At 38.5% G+C, this 16,883-nt stretch overlaps 1 protein-coding gene across 2 annotated transcripts in view; it reads right to left on the bottom strand.

Annotated features, from left to right (window-relative positions):
• DMD (dystrophin) overlaps positions 1 to 16,883 on the bottom strand; it is a 2,087,389-nt gene that overhangs the window by 1,087,338 nt on the left and 983,168 nt on the right. The gene's annotated exons all lie outside the window — the stretch shown is intronic.

Genomic DNA, 16,883 nt, shown 5'->3' with positions numbered 1-16,883 from the left:
GAGACTGAGGCAGAAATTATATGAGTCAAGGCTTTATGTTTACCCTAAGACAGATGCACATAACGATCACTTGTGGCATTTAAAAAAAAAACAGCAATAAAACACTGATTTTGGGTCTCCAGTCTAGACCAATTAAATAAGTATCTTTGGAGGTGGGATCCTTACACTGGTATTTTTAAAAGCACCCAGATGATTCTAATCTACGGTTAAGGTGAAAAATACTGTATATTGTTAAGTTTTAAAGTTTTATGGGGTTCACAATCTACTGGGTCTCCCAATGCCCATCCAAACAGGCATTTGCCAGCACGAAAAAAAAGCCATCCTGCAGATTCCTGGCTGAAGAGCTGCCTCACAATACAGTAGTCTGTCAAACTTCTCTGAGTTCTACTCTTAAGATGCAATGGATTATAGATTTGAATATCTTGAGGATCTTCTCAGATCTCTACCTCCATTTAGGAACTTTAAATAATTTTAGAACCCAAATAATGCCACAATTCCCTACTGTTTTACTGGGAAAGGAATGGAATTCACATTTATTAAACATTTTCTATGAACCAGGCCCTGGGCTCTGTGCTTTCACGTATCCCATTCCACTGACTCCTACAAAACACCCTGCAACATAACAATTATTACTTCCATTTCCCACTGGAGAAAACTGAGATGCTGAGTAAATTACCAAAAGATAAATAGATATTAAATGGAAGAGAGGGAACTCTAACTCAGATCTCTCTGGTTTCAGTGGTGTCTTTTACCACCTTACGTTAAATTTGCTGGGATTTCCTTTTTTCAAGATGAATTTTCACCAAGTTAAACAATTCAACGTGATAGTTGTAGGCCTCTTTTTCCTATTTTTTCTTCTTTATTTTCTTCCAATATTTAATTATATATCTACATGTACATTGCATTCTATCAGATATTGTATTTAATGATTAACTGTATTTTCACCTTAAAAATATCTAAAACAGACAGTATTTTGGTAGCATAAAAAAGGCAGCCAATGATAGCCAAAAGAGGCAGTCTCTATAGCTAGCTTATAAAAAAGAATTCTACCTTTAATAAATAATGGCATTCTAGAGTTGATCAAATATGATATATCCATGAGCCACAAAATTATCTTGGAAATGTTTGCATATTTAATAATAATTTTGTTTTCATATGTTTTCAGTGCTAATACACAAAACATGACTTAAGAATACATCATAAGAATTTATTTCCTTTAAAAAAGAATTGTACATTTTATGTCTTACAGGCACTTGAATCACAAAGAGTTGTTAAATGAGAATCTAAAACACAATGAATCATAGTTGGCATTGTTCCATCTTAGTGAGACTAGTTGATTTTAGTTTTCATTATATTTATTTTTATGTTGTCAAGTTTTTCTGCAATGTGCATTTCATACTTTGAATATTCAGAAAAATACAGTTATTAAATTTTGTTTATTTATTTATTTTAGATAGAACTATAGTTGATTTACAATATTATATTAGTTTCAGGTTTACAGCCCAGTGATTCAATATTTTTGCAGACTATACTCCATTCAAAGTTATGGCTGTATTTTAAATAATGGCCATATTCCCTGTACTGTACAATATATCCTGCTGCTTATTTATTTTATATATAGTAGTGTCTCTTAATCCCATACTCTTATTTTGCCCCTCCCTTTTCCTTTCCCCACTGGTAACAACTAGTTTATTCTCTGAATGTGTGATTCTTTTTCTGTTTCATTATATACATTCTTTTATTTTTTTTAGATTCCACATATAAGAGATAACAGAGTGATAACATAGATAACATCTTTCTCTGTCTGACTTATTTCACTAAGCATAATACTTTTTTTTTTTTGCGGTACACGTTCCTCTCACTGTTGTGGCCTCTCCCATTGCGGAGCACAGGCTCCGGACGGGCAGGCTCAGCGGCCATGGCTCACGGGCCTAGCCACTCCGCGGCATGTGGGATCTTCCCGGAGCGGAGCACGAACCCGTGTCCCCTGCATTGGCAGGCAGACTCTCAACCACTGCGCCACCAGGGAGGCCCAGCATAATACTTTTTAAAAGGCAGTCTCACACACAAACAACTAACATCTCCAACTATCCTCCTGCCACCATAGTTTGGGAAACAGACAGAGGCTGACCAGACCACAGAGAAGTTGTCATTTGGTCATAATTTACAATCCCACCTTTGTAGCAGTCATCAGTCCCCTTCTTACTTTTCTTTTTTCCCAACCTAATCACCAGATTTACCCTCTTGCCAACGCTTTTAGCTACTGGGAGGTGACTGTTTCTCCAACATCTGTGCTATACTCTTCATTCCAGTCTGCTGCAGATGTGTCCCTCCACCACTCACTGCACTGGCAATTACCATCTTCCACCAGATTCCACAAAGCCTCCTCCCATGCAATCCCTCTTCTTCTTCACAGTTTATCTATCCTCTAAATTCTCCAGGAGATGAAAACCATCAGCACCCATACAATTGATCATGGTACCCCTTAGTTCTGCAAGACAAAGCTGGAGATAGGAAGAGAAGGGAAACAGTCTGAGAGCTCAGGCTTCTCTACTTACATCTGTGGTCCAGGCCCACAAAAATGAGACAGGATGGAGTTACCAGCCAGAAAGGACTCTCTGCAGTCCCCCATGCCCTGCTACTGTCTCAGGATTTCGTGACTTTGAACATTAGTCCAATATTCCTGAAATGTCCTCCTTCCCTTTGCTCCCTTTTCCCCAGCTCCTGCAATCTGAACCTTTTCATACTTAAAGACTTGATCTGAACTACTTATACTGTCACTTTATAAATATCTAAATATAGAATATTCCCTAGAGTCTGCAACTGCTAAAACTTCGAAAACTGTAAAGCTGATTTAATTTTATTATTAAAATTAATGTTAAAATAAGGAACTCTATTCAAACAAAATATTAAATAAAAGCATGCGGAAGCTATTCAGGCTGGAAAAGCATTAGGCACGAGGGAGCAGGAGGGAAAGATGGCGGAAGAGCAAGACGCGGAAATCACCTTCCTCCCCACAGATACACCAGAAATACATCTACACGTGGAACAACTCCTATAGAACACCTACTGAACGCTGGCAGAAGACCTCAGACCTCCCCAAAGGCAAGAAACTCCCCACGTACCTGGGTAGGGAAAAAGAAAAAAGAAAAAACAGAGACAAAAGGATAGGGACGGGACCTGCACCAGTGGGAGGCAGCCGTGAAGGAGGAAAGGTTTCCACACACTAGGGAACCCCTTCATGGCGGAGAGGGAGGATGGCGGGGGTGGGGGGGAAGCTTCGGAGCCACAGAGGAGAGCGCAGCAATAGGGGCAGAGAGGGCAAAGTGGAGAGATTCCCGTACAGAGGATCGGTGCCGACCAGCACTCACCAGCCCGGGAGGCTTGTCTGCTCGGCCGCCGGGGCGGGCGGGGCTGGGAGCTGAGGCTCGGGCTTCGGTCGGACCGCAGGGAGAGGACTGGCGGCGTCAACACAGCCTGAAAGGGTTAGTGCGCCACGGCTAGCCGGGAGGGAGTCCGGGAAAAAGTCTTGACCTGCCGAAGAGGCAAGAGACTTTTTCTTCCCTCTTTGTTTCCTGGTGCGCGAGGAGAGGGGATTAAGAGCGCTGCTTAAAGGAGCTCCAGAGACGGGCGCGAGCCGGGCTAAAAGCGCGGACCCCAGAGACGGGCGTGGGACGCTGGGGCTGCTGCTGCTGCTGCCGCCAAGAGGCCTGTGTGCGAGCGCAGGTCACTGTCCACGCCCCCCTTCCGGGGGGCTGCACAGGGAGTCTGTGAAGCCCGCCACTGCCGGGGTCCCGGGATCCAGGGGCGGCTTCCCCGGGAGAGCACACGGTGCGCCTAGGGCTGGTGCAACGTCATGACGTCCTCTGCCGCCGCAGGCTCGCCCCGCCTCCGTGACCCTCCCTCCCCACCGGCCCGAGGGAGCCAGAGTCCCCGAAGCGGCTGCTCCTTTAACCCTGTCCTGTCTGAGCGAAGAACAGACGCCCTCTGGAGACCTACACGCACAGGCGGGGCCCAATCCAAAGCTGAGCCCCGGGAGCTATGAGAACAAAGAAGAGAAAGGGAAATCTCTCCCAGCAGCCTGAGAAGCAGCGGATTAAAGCTCCACAATCAACTTGATGTACCCTGCATCTGTGGAATACATGAATAGACAAACGAATCAACCCAAATTAATGAGATGGACTTTGAGAGCAAGATTTATGATTTTTTCCCCTTTTCCTCTTTATGTGACTATGTATGTGTATGCTTCTGTGTGAGATTTTCTCTGTATAGCTTTGCTTCCGCCATTTGTCCGAGGGTTCTATCCGTCCGTTTTTTTGTGTGTTTGTTTTGGTTTTAAAATTTTTTTTCTTAATAATTGTTTATTTTAATAACTTTATTATATTTTATCTTACTTTATTTTATTTTACTTTATCTTCTTTCTTCCTTTTTTTCCTTCCTTCCCTCCTTCCTTCCCTCCTCCATCCCTCTCTCCCTTCTTTCTTTCTTTCTTTCTTTCTTTTCTTCTTCTACTAATTCTTTCTTTCTACTTTTTCTCCTTTTTATTCTGAGTCGTGTGTATGAAAGGCTCTTGGTGCTGCAGCAAGGAGTCAGTGCTGTGCCTCTGAGGTGGGAGAGCCAACTTCAGGACACTGGTCCACAAGAGACCTCCCAGCTCCACATAATATCAAACGGCGAAAACCTCCCAGAGATCTCCATCTCAACACCAACACCCAGCTTCACTCAATGACCAGCAAGCTACAGTGCTGGACACCCTATGCCAAACAACTAGCAAGACAGGAACACAACCCCACCCATTAGCAGAGAGGCTGCCTAAAATCATAATAAGTCCACAGGCACCCCAAAACACACCACCAGACGTGGGCCTGCCCACCAGAAAGACAAGATCCAGCCTCATCCACCAGAACACAGGCACTAGTCCCCTCCACCAGGAAGCCTACACAACCCACTGAACCAACCTTAGCCACTGGGAACAGACACCAAAAACAACAGGAACTACAAACCTGCAGCCTGCAAAAAGGAAACCCCAAACACAGTAAGATAAGCAAAATGAGAAGACAGAAAAACACACAGCAGATGAAGGAGCAAGATAAAAACCCACCAGACCTACAAATGAAGATGAAATAGGCAGTCTACCTGAAAAAGAATTCAGAATAATGATAGTAAAGATGATCCAACATTTTGGAAATAGAATACACAAAATGCAAGAAACATTTAATAAAGGACCTAGAAGAACTAAAGAGGAAACAAGCAACAATTAACACCACAATAAATGAAATTAAAAATACTCTAGATGGGGGGGCTTCCCTGGTGGCGCAGTGGTTGAGAGTCTGCCTGCCGATGCAGGGGACACGGGTTCGTGCCCCAGACCAGGAAGATCCCACATGCCGTGGAGCGGCTGGGCCCGTGAGCCATGGCTGCTGAGCCTGCGCGTCCGGAGCCTGTGCTCCTCAACGGGAGAGGCCACAACAGTGAGAGGCCCCCGTACCACACACACACACAAAAAATACTCTAGATGGGATCAATAGCAGAACAACTGAGGCAGAAGAACGGATAAGTGACGTGGAAGATAAAATAGTGGAAATAGGGCTTCCCTGGTGGCGCAGTGGTTGAGAGTCTGCCTGCCGATGCAGGGGAAACGGGTTCGTGCCCCGGTCTGGGAAGATCCCACATGCCGCGGAGCGGCTGGGCCCATGAGCCATGGCTGCTGGGCCTGTGCGTCCAGAGCCTGTGCTCCGCAACGGGAGAGGCCACAACAGTGAGAGGCCCACATACCGCAAAAAAAAAAAAAAAAAGTGGAAATAACTACTGCAGAGCAGAATAAAGAAAAAGAATGAAAAGAACTGAGGACAGTCTCAGAGACGTCTGGGACAACATTAAACACACCAACATTCAAAGTATATGGGTCCCAGAAGAAGAAGAGAAAAAGAAAGGGACTGAGAAAATATTTGAAGACATTTTAGTCAAAAACTTCCCTAATATGGGAAAGGAAATAGTTAATCAAGTCCAGGAGGCACAGAGAGTCCCATACAGAATAAATCCAAGGAGAAATACGCCAAGACACATATTAATCAAACTGTCAAAAATTAAATACAAAGAAAACATATTAAAAGCAGCAAGGGAAAAACAACAAATAACACAAAAGGGAGTCCCCATAAAGTTAACAGCTGATCTTTCAGCAGAAACTCTGCAAGCCAGAAGGGAGTGGCAGGACATATTTAAAGTGATGAAGGAGAAAAACCTGCAACCAAGATTACTCTACCCAGCAAGGATCTCATTCAGATTTGATGGAGAAATTAAAACGTTTACAGACAAGCAAAAGCTGAGAGAGTTCAGCACCACCAAACCAGCTTTACAACAAACGCTAAAGGAACTTCTCTAGGCAAGAAACACAACAGAAGGGAAAGACCTACAATAACGAACCCAAAACAATTAAGAAAATGGTAATAGGAACATACATATTGATAATTACCTTAAATGTAAATGGACTAAATGCTCCCACCAAAAGACACAGATTGGCTGAATGGATACAAAAACAAGACCCATATATATGCTGTATACAAGAGACCCACTTCAGACCTAGGGACACATACAGACTGAAAGTAAGGGGATGGAAAAAGATATTCCATGCAAATGGAAACCAAAAGAAAGCTGGAATAGCAATTCTCATATCAGACAAAATAGACTTTAAAATAAAGCCTGTTAAAATAGACAAAGAAGGACACTACATAATGATCAAGGGATCGATCCAAGAAGAAGATATAACAATTGTACATTTTTATGCACCCAACACAGGAGCACCTCAATACATAAGGCAAGTACTAACAGCCATAAAAGGGGAAATCGACAGTAACACATTCATAGTAGGGGACTTTAACACCGCACTTTCACCAATGGACAGATCATCCAAAATGAAAATAAATAAGGAAACACAAGCTTTAAATGATACATTAAACAAGATGGACTTAATTGATATTTATAGGACATTCCATCCATAAACAACAGAATACACATTTTTCACAAGTGCTCATGGAACATTCTCCAGGATAGATCATATCTTGGGTCACAAATCAAGCCTTGGTAAATTTAAGAAAATTGAAATTGTATCAAGTATCTTTTCTGACCACAACGCTATGAAACTAGATATCAATTACAGGAAAAGATGTGTAAAAAATACAAACACATGGAGGCTAAACAATACACTACTTAATAATGAAGTGATCACAGAAGAAATCAAAGAGATAATCAAAAAATACCTAGAAACAAATGACAATGGAGATACGATGACCCAAAACCTTTGGGATGCAGCAAAAGCAGTTCTAAGAGGGAAGTTTATAGCAATACAATCCCACCTTAAGAAACAGGAAACATCTCGAATAAACAACCTAACCTTGCACCTAAAGCAAATAGAGAAAGAAGAACAAAAAAACCCCAAAGTTAGCAGAAGGAAAGAAATCATAAAAATCAGATCAGAAATAAATGAAAAAGAAATGAAGGGAATGATGGCAAAGATAATAAAACTAAAAGCTGGTTCCTTGAGAAGATAAACAAAATTGATAAACCATTAACCAGACTCATCAAGAAAAAAAGGGAGAAGACTCAAATCAACAGAATTAGAAATGAAAAAGGAGAAGTAACAACTGACACTGCAGAAATACAAAAGATCATGAGAGATTACTACAAGCAACTCTATGCCAATAAAATGGACAACCTGGAAGAAATGGACAAATTCTTAGAAATGCACAACCTGCCAGGACTGAATCAGGAAGAAATAGAAAATATGAACAGACTAATCACAAGCACTGAAATTGAAACTGTGATTAAAAATCTTCCAACGAACAAAAGCCCAGGACCAGATGGCTTCACAGGAGAATTCTATCAAACATTTAGAGAAGAACTAACACCTATCCTGCTCAAACTCTTCCAAAATATAGCAGAGGGAGGAACACTCCCAAACTCATTCTACGAGGCCACCATCACCTTGATACCAAAACCAGACAAGGATGTCACAAAGAAAGAAAACTACAGACCAATATCACTAATGAACATAGATGCAAAAATCCTCAACAAAATACTAGCAAACAGAATCCAACAGCACATTAAAAGGATCATACACCACGATCAAGTGGGGTTTATTCCAGGAATGCAAGGATTCTTCAATATACGCAAAAAAATCAACGTGATACACCATATTAACAAACTGAAGGAGAAAAAACATATGATCATCTCAATAGATGCAGAGAAAGCTTTCGAGAAAATTCAACACCCATTTACGATAAAAACCCTGCAGAAAGTAGGAATAGAGGGAACTTTCCTCGACATAATAAAGGCCATATATGACAAACCCACAGCCAATATCTTCCTCAAAGGTGAAAAACTGAAAGCATTTCCACTAAGATCAGGAACAAGACAAGGTTGCCCACTGTCACCACTCTTATTCAACATAGTTTTGGAAATTTTAGCCACAGTAATCAGAGAAGAAAAGGAAATAAAAGGAATCCAAATTGGAAAAGAAGAAGTAAAGCTGACACTGTTTGCAGATGACATGATACTCTACATAGAAAATCCTAAAGATGCTACCAGAAAACTACTAGATCTAATCAATGAATTAAAGTAGCAGGATACAAAATTAATGCACAGAAATCTCTGGCATTCCTATACACTAATGATGAAAAATCTGAAAGTGAAATCAAGAAAACATTCCCATTTACCATTTCAACAAAAAGAATAAAATATCTAGGAATAAACCTACCTAAGGAGACAAAAGACCTGTATGCAGAAAATTATAAGACAACGATGAAAGAAATTAAAGATAATACAAATAGATGGAGAGATATACCATGTTCTTGGATTGGAAGAATCAACATTGTGAAAATGACTCTACTACCCAAAGCAATCTACAGATTCAATGCAGTCCCTATCAAACTACCACTGGCATTTTTCACAGAACTAGAACAAAAAATTTCACAATTTGTATGGAAACACAAAAGACCCCGAATAGCCAAAGCAATCTTGAGAATGAAAAACGGAGCTGGAGGAATCAGGCTCCCTGACTTAAGACTATACTACAAAGCTACAGTAATCAAGACAGTATGGTACTGGCACAAAAAAAGAAATATAGATCAGTGGAACAGGATAGAAAGCCCAGAGATAAATGCACGCACATATGGTCACCTTATCTTTGATAAAGGAGGCAGGAATGTACACTGGAGAAAGGACAGCCTCTTCAATAAGTGGTGCTGGGAAAACTGGACACGTACATGTAAAAGTATGAGATTAGATCACTCCCTAACACCATACACAAAAATAAGCTCAAAATGGATTAAAGACCTAAATGTAAGGCCAGACACTATCAAACTCTTAGAGGAAAACATAGGCAGAACACTCTATGACATAAATCACAGCAAGATCCTTTTTGACCCACCGCCTAGAGAAATGGAAATAAAAACAAAAATAAACAAATGGGACCTAATGAAACTTAAAAGCTTTTGCACAGCAAAGGAAACCATAAACAAGACCAAAAGACAACCCTCAGAATGGGAGAAAATATTTGCAAATGAAGCAACTGATAAAGGATTAATCTCTAAACTTTATAAGCAGCTTATGCAGCTCAATAACAAAAAAACAAACAACGCAATCCAAAAATGGGCAGATGACCTAAATACACATTTCTCCAAAGAAGATATACAGACTGCCAACAAACACATGAAAGAATGCTCAACGTCATTAATTATTAGAGAAATGCAAATCAAAACTACAATGAGATATCATCTCACTCCCGTCAGAATGGCCATCATCAAAAAATCTAAAAACAATAAATGCTGGAGAGGGTGTGGAGAAAAGGGAACACTCTTGCACTGCTGGTGGGAATGTGAATTGGTACAGCCACTATGGAGAACAGTATGGAGGTTCCTTAAAAAACTACAAATAGAACTACCATATGACCCAGCAATCCCACTACTGGGCATATACCCTGAGAAAACCATAATTCAAAAAGAGACATGTACCAAAATGTTCAATGCAGCTCTATTTACAATAGCCCGGAGATGGAAACAACCTAAGTGTCCATCATCGGATGAATGGATAAAGAAGATGTGGCACATATATACAATGGAATATTACTCAGCCATAAAAAGAAACGAAATTGAGCTATTTGTAATGAGGTGGATAGACCTAGAGTCTGTCATACAGAGTGAAGTAAGTCAGAAAGAGAAAGACAAATACCGTATGCTAACACATATATATGGAATTTAAGAAAAAAAATGTCATGAAGAACCTAGGGGTAAAACAGGAATAAACACACAGACCTACTTGAGAATGGACTTGAGGATATCGGGAGGGGGAAGGGTAAGTTGTGATAAAGCGAGAGAGAGGCATGGACATATATACACTACCAAACGTAAGGTAGATAGCTAGTGGGAAGCAGCCGCATAGCATAGGGAGATCAGATCAGTGATTTGTGACCACCTGGAGGGGTGGGATAGGGAGGGTGGGAGGGAGGGAGATGCAAGAGGGAAGGGATATGGAAACAGATGTATATGTATAACTGATTCACTTTGTTATAAAGCAGAAACTAACACACCATTGTAAAGCAATTGTACTCCAATAAAGTTTTAAAAATAAATAAATAAATAAATAAATAAATAAATAAAATAAAAGCATGCACTTTACATGTGATGACATTTAATGTGAGTAATAATATTTCAAATTCCATTTCAAGCACCACATAAAAATCTTAAATATACTTCCCAGCATTTCAATACGCATTGTTAACAGCCAGGTCTAAATCTATTCTTGAATTTACTATGTAAAGTTTCTTTTTTATCATGACTACTTATAAACTTAAACTCTTTCCCACCAAGTAACATTCCAAATGAATAGATATAAATTTTGCTAGTTTTCCCATGTTACATTTATAAATTTAATGTCTAATCACTCACTATGCTTCCTAAATTCCTCTCATTCCATTAACTGGATGGTCCATGACTGAGGAAAAAGGCAGCAACAACCAGAAACACATAGAGATGTTAAAAATAGCATTCATGGAAAGAAATATTAGTTTTACTCTCTGTATTATTACAAGGGGAAAAAAATGTTACTGCTTTTTTTCCTGGCAGTAAGAGGAAATGTAGACCCAACTAAATAAAAAACAAAAAAAAAATGTCAGTATAAACATATGGCTAATAAATCAAGTGATTTTAAAATTTTGCAAATATTAAAATCCTCATTCACTATGCAAGCAGTATTTAAAATTACACTGCTGCTTCATTTATGTGCAGCATAATTTATTTCCTGCTGTTCTAAATCAAGTTAGTCAGATTATTCTCGAGCATAAATTACATTTAGGGAATAATTTAGGTACTTTGGGACATACTTTAACACTTTTGGGCCATTAAGGTGATGCTCAATTCCATGAAATAAATTTAAACAAATAACACCCTAGTAGCCTTCTGACGTAACCATTGTGGCTTTATACTTAAGGTCTGCAAACTCAGCACTGGGCTGCTGAGTATTTCCTTCTACTTATTTCATCTTTGATTGGGTGAGTGGGAGGGCTCTTGGCGGAAGTCTCATGGTCCAAACTATAGCAGCTGATAAATAAAAGTTAAATTAGTCATTTGCCTCAAGTCATAGTACCTAACTCACCTTCCCACACCCACACTCCCTGATCCCTGTTTCCCCAGTAATCAAATTATTTAATAAAACCTAAGTATACTAGCAGTACTGAAGTATTTCCTACAGAACATGGCTCACTCTGGGGAACTCTTCCATGGCTTCAACTTTCCTCACCCCTCTCATACCCCTTTTAAATCTTACTCCTAACATTTCTAGACAAAAGTCAGTTCTCTCATGCCTAATTTATATACTGAGCCTAGATCCATGCATGTATAATTAGACTCCACTCCAGTTGGCTGTCTCACTGCAACCACTCACTGGACACAGGCTTATACCCGAACCCATGACCTTGCCTCCTCACACAGGTAGAGCACAGTGGTCAGATTGCCTAGGGTGGAATCATGGCTCCACCATCTACTTTGTGGCCTTGGGCAAGTAAGTGACCTCTCTGAAAAGTTATTATAAAAGTAGTATCTCCCTTCTAAGGCTAATTTTGAGGGTTACATCTATGAATGTATTTAAATTTCTTAGAACAGTAATTGGTAGGGTTCAACAAATATGAGTAGTAGTTTTTGTTATTATTATTCTGTCTATATTTGCTTAGGTTTTCAAATGCAAATCAAATCAGCAGTATAGAATCCAAGCCATGTCATTGTCTCTCTGGTGGGGAATCAGATGTATAAGAAACAAGTTCATTTTCAGGATTTAAATTAATTAAATAGATGATGGAATTAGCTTGTTTACAGAAGCTGAATCACTACTCCAGCATAGAATCCATGGTTGACCATGCTTGGCTCTGACCACCCTATATATATATTTGTTTTTTAAACACCTTTTACTGTGAAATATAACTAATAAACAGAAGAATCTATACAATACCATGTTACCATAACCCAAGACAAAAAAATTTTTAAAAATCTCCTGCAGTCAGAAATCCCTCTTGAACCCCCTCCCAATCATTAGCCCCTCTTTCTCCCACAATATAACCTCCATCCTAACTTTCGTGGTAATCATTTCCTTAGAAGTTTGTAATTTAAATATGCATTTCTAACAGTAGAGTTTGGCTGTTGTATGTTTTTGAACTTCTTATATATGGAACCATATAATATGTATTTTTTGGTAAGACGGTTCATTTGCTCAATACTATACATTTAAGATTAATCCATCTTTTTGCTTATACATTGCTGTATAATATTCCATTGTGTGATTTTCTTTTTTAACTGTTAATAAATATCTAGGTTGTCTCTAGTTTGGGGCTACTATGATGCCGCTATAGGCATTCCTGTACCTGTCTCCTGGAATGTGTATACAAGCATTTCTGTAGAGTGTATACCTAGGAGTGAAACTGATGGGCCAGCAGTCATGCATGCACATCTCTAATATTACCAATTAATACCAAATCATTTTTACCCCTAGTTGTAGTAGTGAATGAAAGTTTATACTCTTATTTACAATTTATAGTCCAAGTAGCAGTGTATGAGAATTCCAGTTGTTCCATATTCTCACCACCATGTGGTACTATCAGACTTTTAAATTTCAACTATTCTGGGTGGTATATAGTGATATGTTACTTTAGTTTTAATTTGCAAGTTCCTGACTACTAATGGGGCTGACAAAATCTTTCCATGTTTATTGGCCATTTGTATTTCTTATTTTGTGAAGATGACAAAAGTCTTGATGTTATTGTGAAACATAAAACACAGTTGTTATTTACTACAAAGTGATCATTCTATGAATAACATCCAGATCAAGATAGAAAACATTGTCAGCAGCCCAGAAGCCCTCTTTGTGCCCCTTCTCACATTTCAAGAACTTCTCCCAATTTTCTACCAGATAGTCTGCTCTTAAAGATTTACAGGAATTCCTCATGATTATGGATATACATATTATATTATTTATATGTGTGTTCCAAATATTTTATCCCACTCTGTGACTTTCATTTTCACTCTCTCAATGTTGTCTTTTGATGTACAGAAGTTATTAACATACGATATAGTCCAGTTTATTATTTTATGATTAGTGCTTTATACATCTCTTTAAGAAATCTTCCATTACCCAATATTCATTTACAAATACACCTTTACTTTGTTATAAAAGTTTTATTAATTTGCTTTTGCCCATTCATATCTATAATCCTCCAGTATTATATTTTTGTGTATAGTGTGAAATAGAATGTATATATATTTTTTTCGCAGCAAGACATTCTGTTTTAATTTTTAAGGCAAGGCATAGAAACAGAACAAAATAATGCTGTACAGTGGAAAAATAAAAGTGTGTGCTGAGAAAAATAAGCCTCTGTCCCACTTCAGACACCCCCCAACTCTGCTAGTTATTCTCTCATTGTAACTAAAACTTATATAATTTGTAATATTTATAGAGCTGGGCAAAGAAATAAACAAATACAGTGTTTTAAAGTGAGCTTTCTCATTCAGTTTTATTGTTTTCAGTATATCCATTGCTAGCATTTTTACAGCTCTGGATTGACATTTTATTTTGTAACACCTTGTTTATTTCATCTTTATTCCTCTCTAGGTTGTGAGTCTGATTCTCAGGCTTCACCAGTTTGGAGTGGTTCTTTGATTTTGTTTCTCACAGTGGTTATGATACTGGAGTTTAGGAACTCATTCTCAGGCCTCTATTCCCTCTCTCCACTGCTAAATTCTACACATTTTGTTTCCCCTGTATCTCATAAGTTTCCATTTATTGCCACATGAACAAACAGAAAAGACAGACCTTATTTGAACTGTATTACAGACTTACAGACATCAACACTTAATGTGACCCCTTTCCAATTACAGGGGACTCTTTTGCCATGTTTAAAGGAGACAGGAATATTTTTCCCTCAAAAAACAAAACAAAAAAACCTAGTTCACCTAGTTATTGCAGGTGAACCTTTTGGGTTTGGATTTCCTCTCTGGACATTTCCCTATACAATCTCATTCACTCTTAAAGGTTCAAGTAACATCTACAGCAGGGGTTGGCAAACTGTATCTATAAAGTGCTTGAAAAAAATATTTTAGGCCTTGTTGGCCATGCAATCTTTGTAACAACTACTCAGCTTTGCCATTGTAGCTCAACATCAGCCATAGACTGAATAAAAGCAAATGGGTTTGGCTAGATCCCAATAAAACTCTACAAAAACAGGTGTTGGGCCAGATTTGGCCCACGGGCTGTACTTTACCTACCCATCATCTATAAACTGATTACCACGTAGCCCCAGGTTCTAGCCCTCACCTGAGCTCTATATCTAGCTGTTTTTTTGTACTATCCTCACCAGAACTTTCTATGTGAACCTCAAACATGACATGTTTACAATTCCTTATTTTCTCCTCTAAGTCTTATAATTTTAGTTAAGGATTACCAAGCTCGAAATCTTGAGGTCATTCTTTACTCCTCCCTTTCTTTCTCACCATGCTTGCCTCTATATCTATCTCATCAATTCTAAACCAGAAATGAGTCTTCAATTTGGCTTCTTCCCTCCAGCCCCACTTCCATAGCCTTTCTTGAAATCCCCTAATAACTTTTTCTTGCAATATCCTAACTAATTTCTCCCTATAGTCAGTTTCTGACCACTCTCTAAGCTATGTCTACACCGCCATCCCTTCTTCCTCTTTGGTTCCAACATGGACGTTCAGACATTCACATAGCCCACAATGTATATATTACACTTTCAAACACCGAATATCTCAAAAACTTCCATAATAATCCCCCCCCCTTTTACTCTGGGCCTTTTGCTATATCTTCGAATGCCACACCTCTGCAATGTCACTTTATTCTGTGAGGCCTGTCTCCCCAAACTCCTCTCACTGTGCAAAAACCTCTATTAACATACTACTTCATGTTCTAACTATGTATTTACAGAGCTGTCTTTCCCAGCAGACTATGACCTTTTAGAGAAAGGAATACACTTCATTCACCTTTGAATTCCTAGTACTAAGCAAAGTTCCTGGCACAGGATAAGTGTTTAATACATTTTTAAAATGAATGAATGAATGAATAGAAGAGTTCATGAGTAATTTCCATGGGCTCCTTATATGTTCCATTGAGGAGCCATGAAGGCTTAGGTATATCACTTTACCTCTTTGAATCCAGGTGTCTCATAAATAAAGCCAGGATAATACTGCCTACATTACATAGCATTTTCATGAGGATGAATGTATGCTGTAAGCTATAGATAGCAATAACATTTTAGTGCTATTGTTGTTAATAAAAACCTTTAGTAATCTGCACATTTTATAACATTGACACAGAATTTAGAATTTAAAAATATCTTAGCCTATATCAGAAATCATTTTCCAAATAGGTAAATATGTTTTCAGTGAATTGTAGATCTTAATAGAAAATAGAAAATAACATTTAAATATAAATAATTTAGCTCAACACCATCCTAAAAAAAAAATACACTTTATACAAACTTGCCGGCATCTAATTTAAGTATGAGGATGAATACTTACTTAAGAACTATGACTCTTTAATGGGAATGTTTCAAATAAAATAATATTGATAAAATTCACCTTACATCAAAGAACTCAATAATGTTACCTTAAAAATAATAATAAACTTAGATCAATGCTGAGAACATTATTTGTAAAGGCTCACAAACACTTTACACCTAAAAATATATAAAGAAATTCTAAAGTGTTGTTTTTTTTTTTTAAATTTTGCTGGTCTCTAATTGGGCACACATATCTGGATAGGATCTAAAATCGGTATTGTAGTAGTTTCTTTTTCCTACAAGTAGGCAGATTTGTGGAAAAGGAGGTTAAAATAGAAAAGTCTCATGGAAAACCTTGAGTCATCTTAAGTAAGGACTATTTGAATTGTAAGTACACACAATATCACACATACACACTCATATATATATATATATATATACACATATATATGTATGTATTCAACAAAATCAAGAACTTGACCTAAGTGGATATTAGGAGTATGGGGGATCTTGATTAAGCATATTATTTTGGCTTAGGAATAGACACCCTAAACATCCCTGAGATAAATTTAGAAGTGCCCAAATAGGTAGGGGTCCATATCTTCATCTACACTTGACATCTGACTACTTAATTAGCTAATTATAAAAAGAAAAGGATTTCTCAGGGTATATGCCCAGTAGTGGGATTGCTGGGTCATATGGTAGTTCTATTTTTAGTTTTTTAAGGAACCTCCATACTGTTCTCCATAGTGGCTGTATCAATTTACATTCCCACCAACAGTGCAAGAGGGTTCCCTTTTCTCCACACCCTCTCCAGCATTTATTATTTCTA

This window comes from Mesoplodon bidens (assembly GCF_964165515.1).
Source record: "Mesoplodon bidens genome assembly, chromosome: X".
In the NCBI taxonomy this organism is placed as follows: Eukaryota; Metazoa; Chordata; class Mammalia; order Artiodactyla; family Ziphiidae; genus Mesoplodon; species Mesoplodon bidens.
Note: the sequence above shows the minus strand (reverse complement) of the source record. Positions and strands in the feature narration are given on the sequence as shown.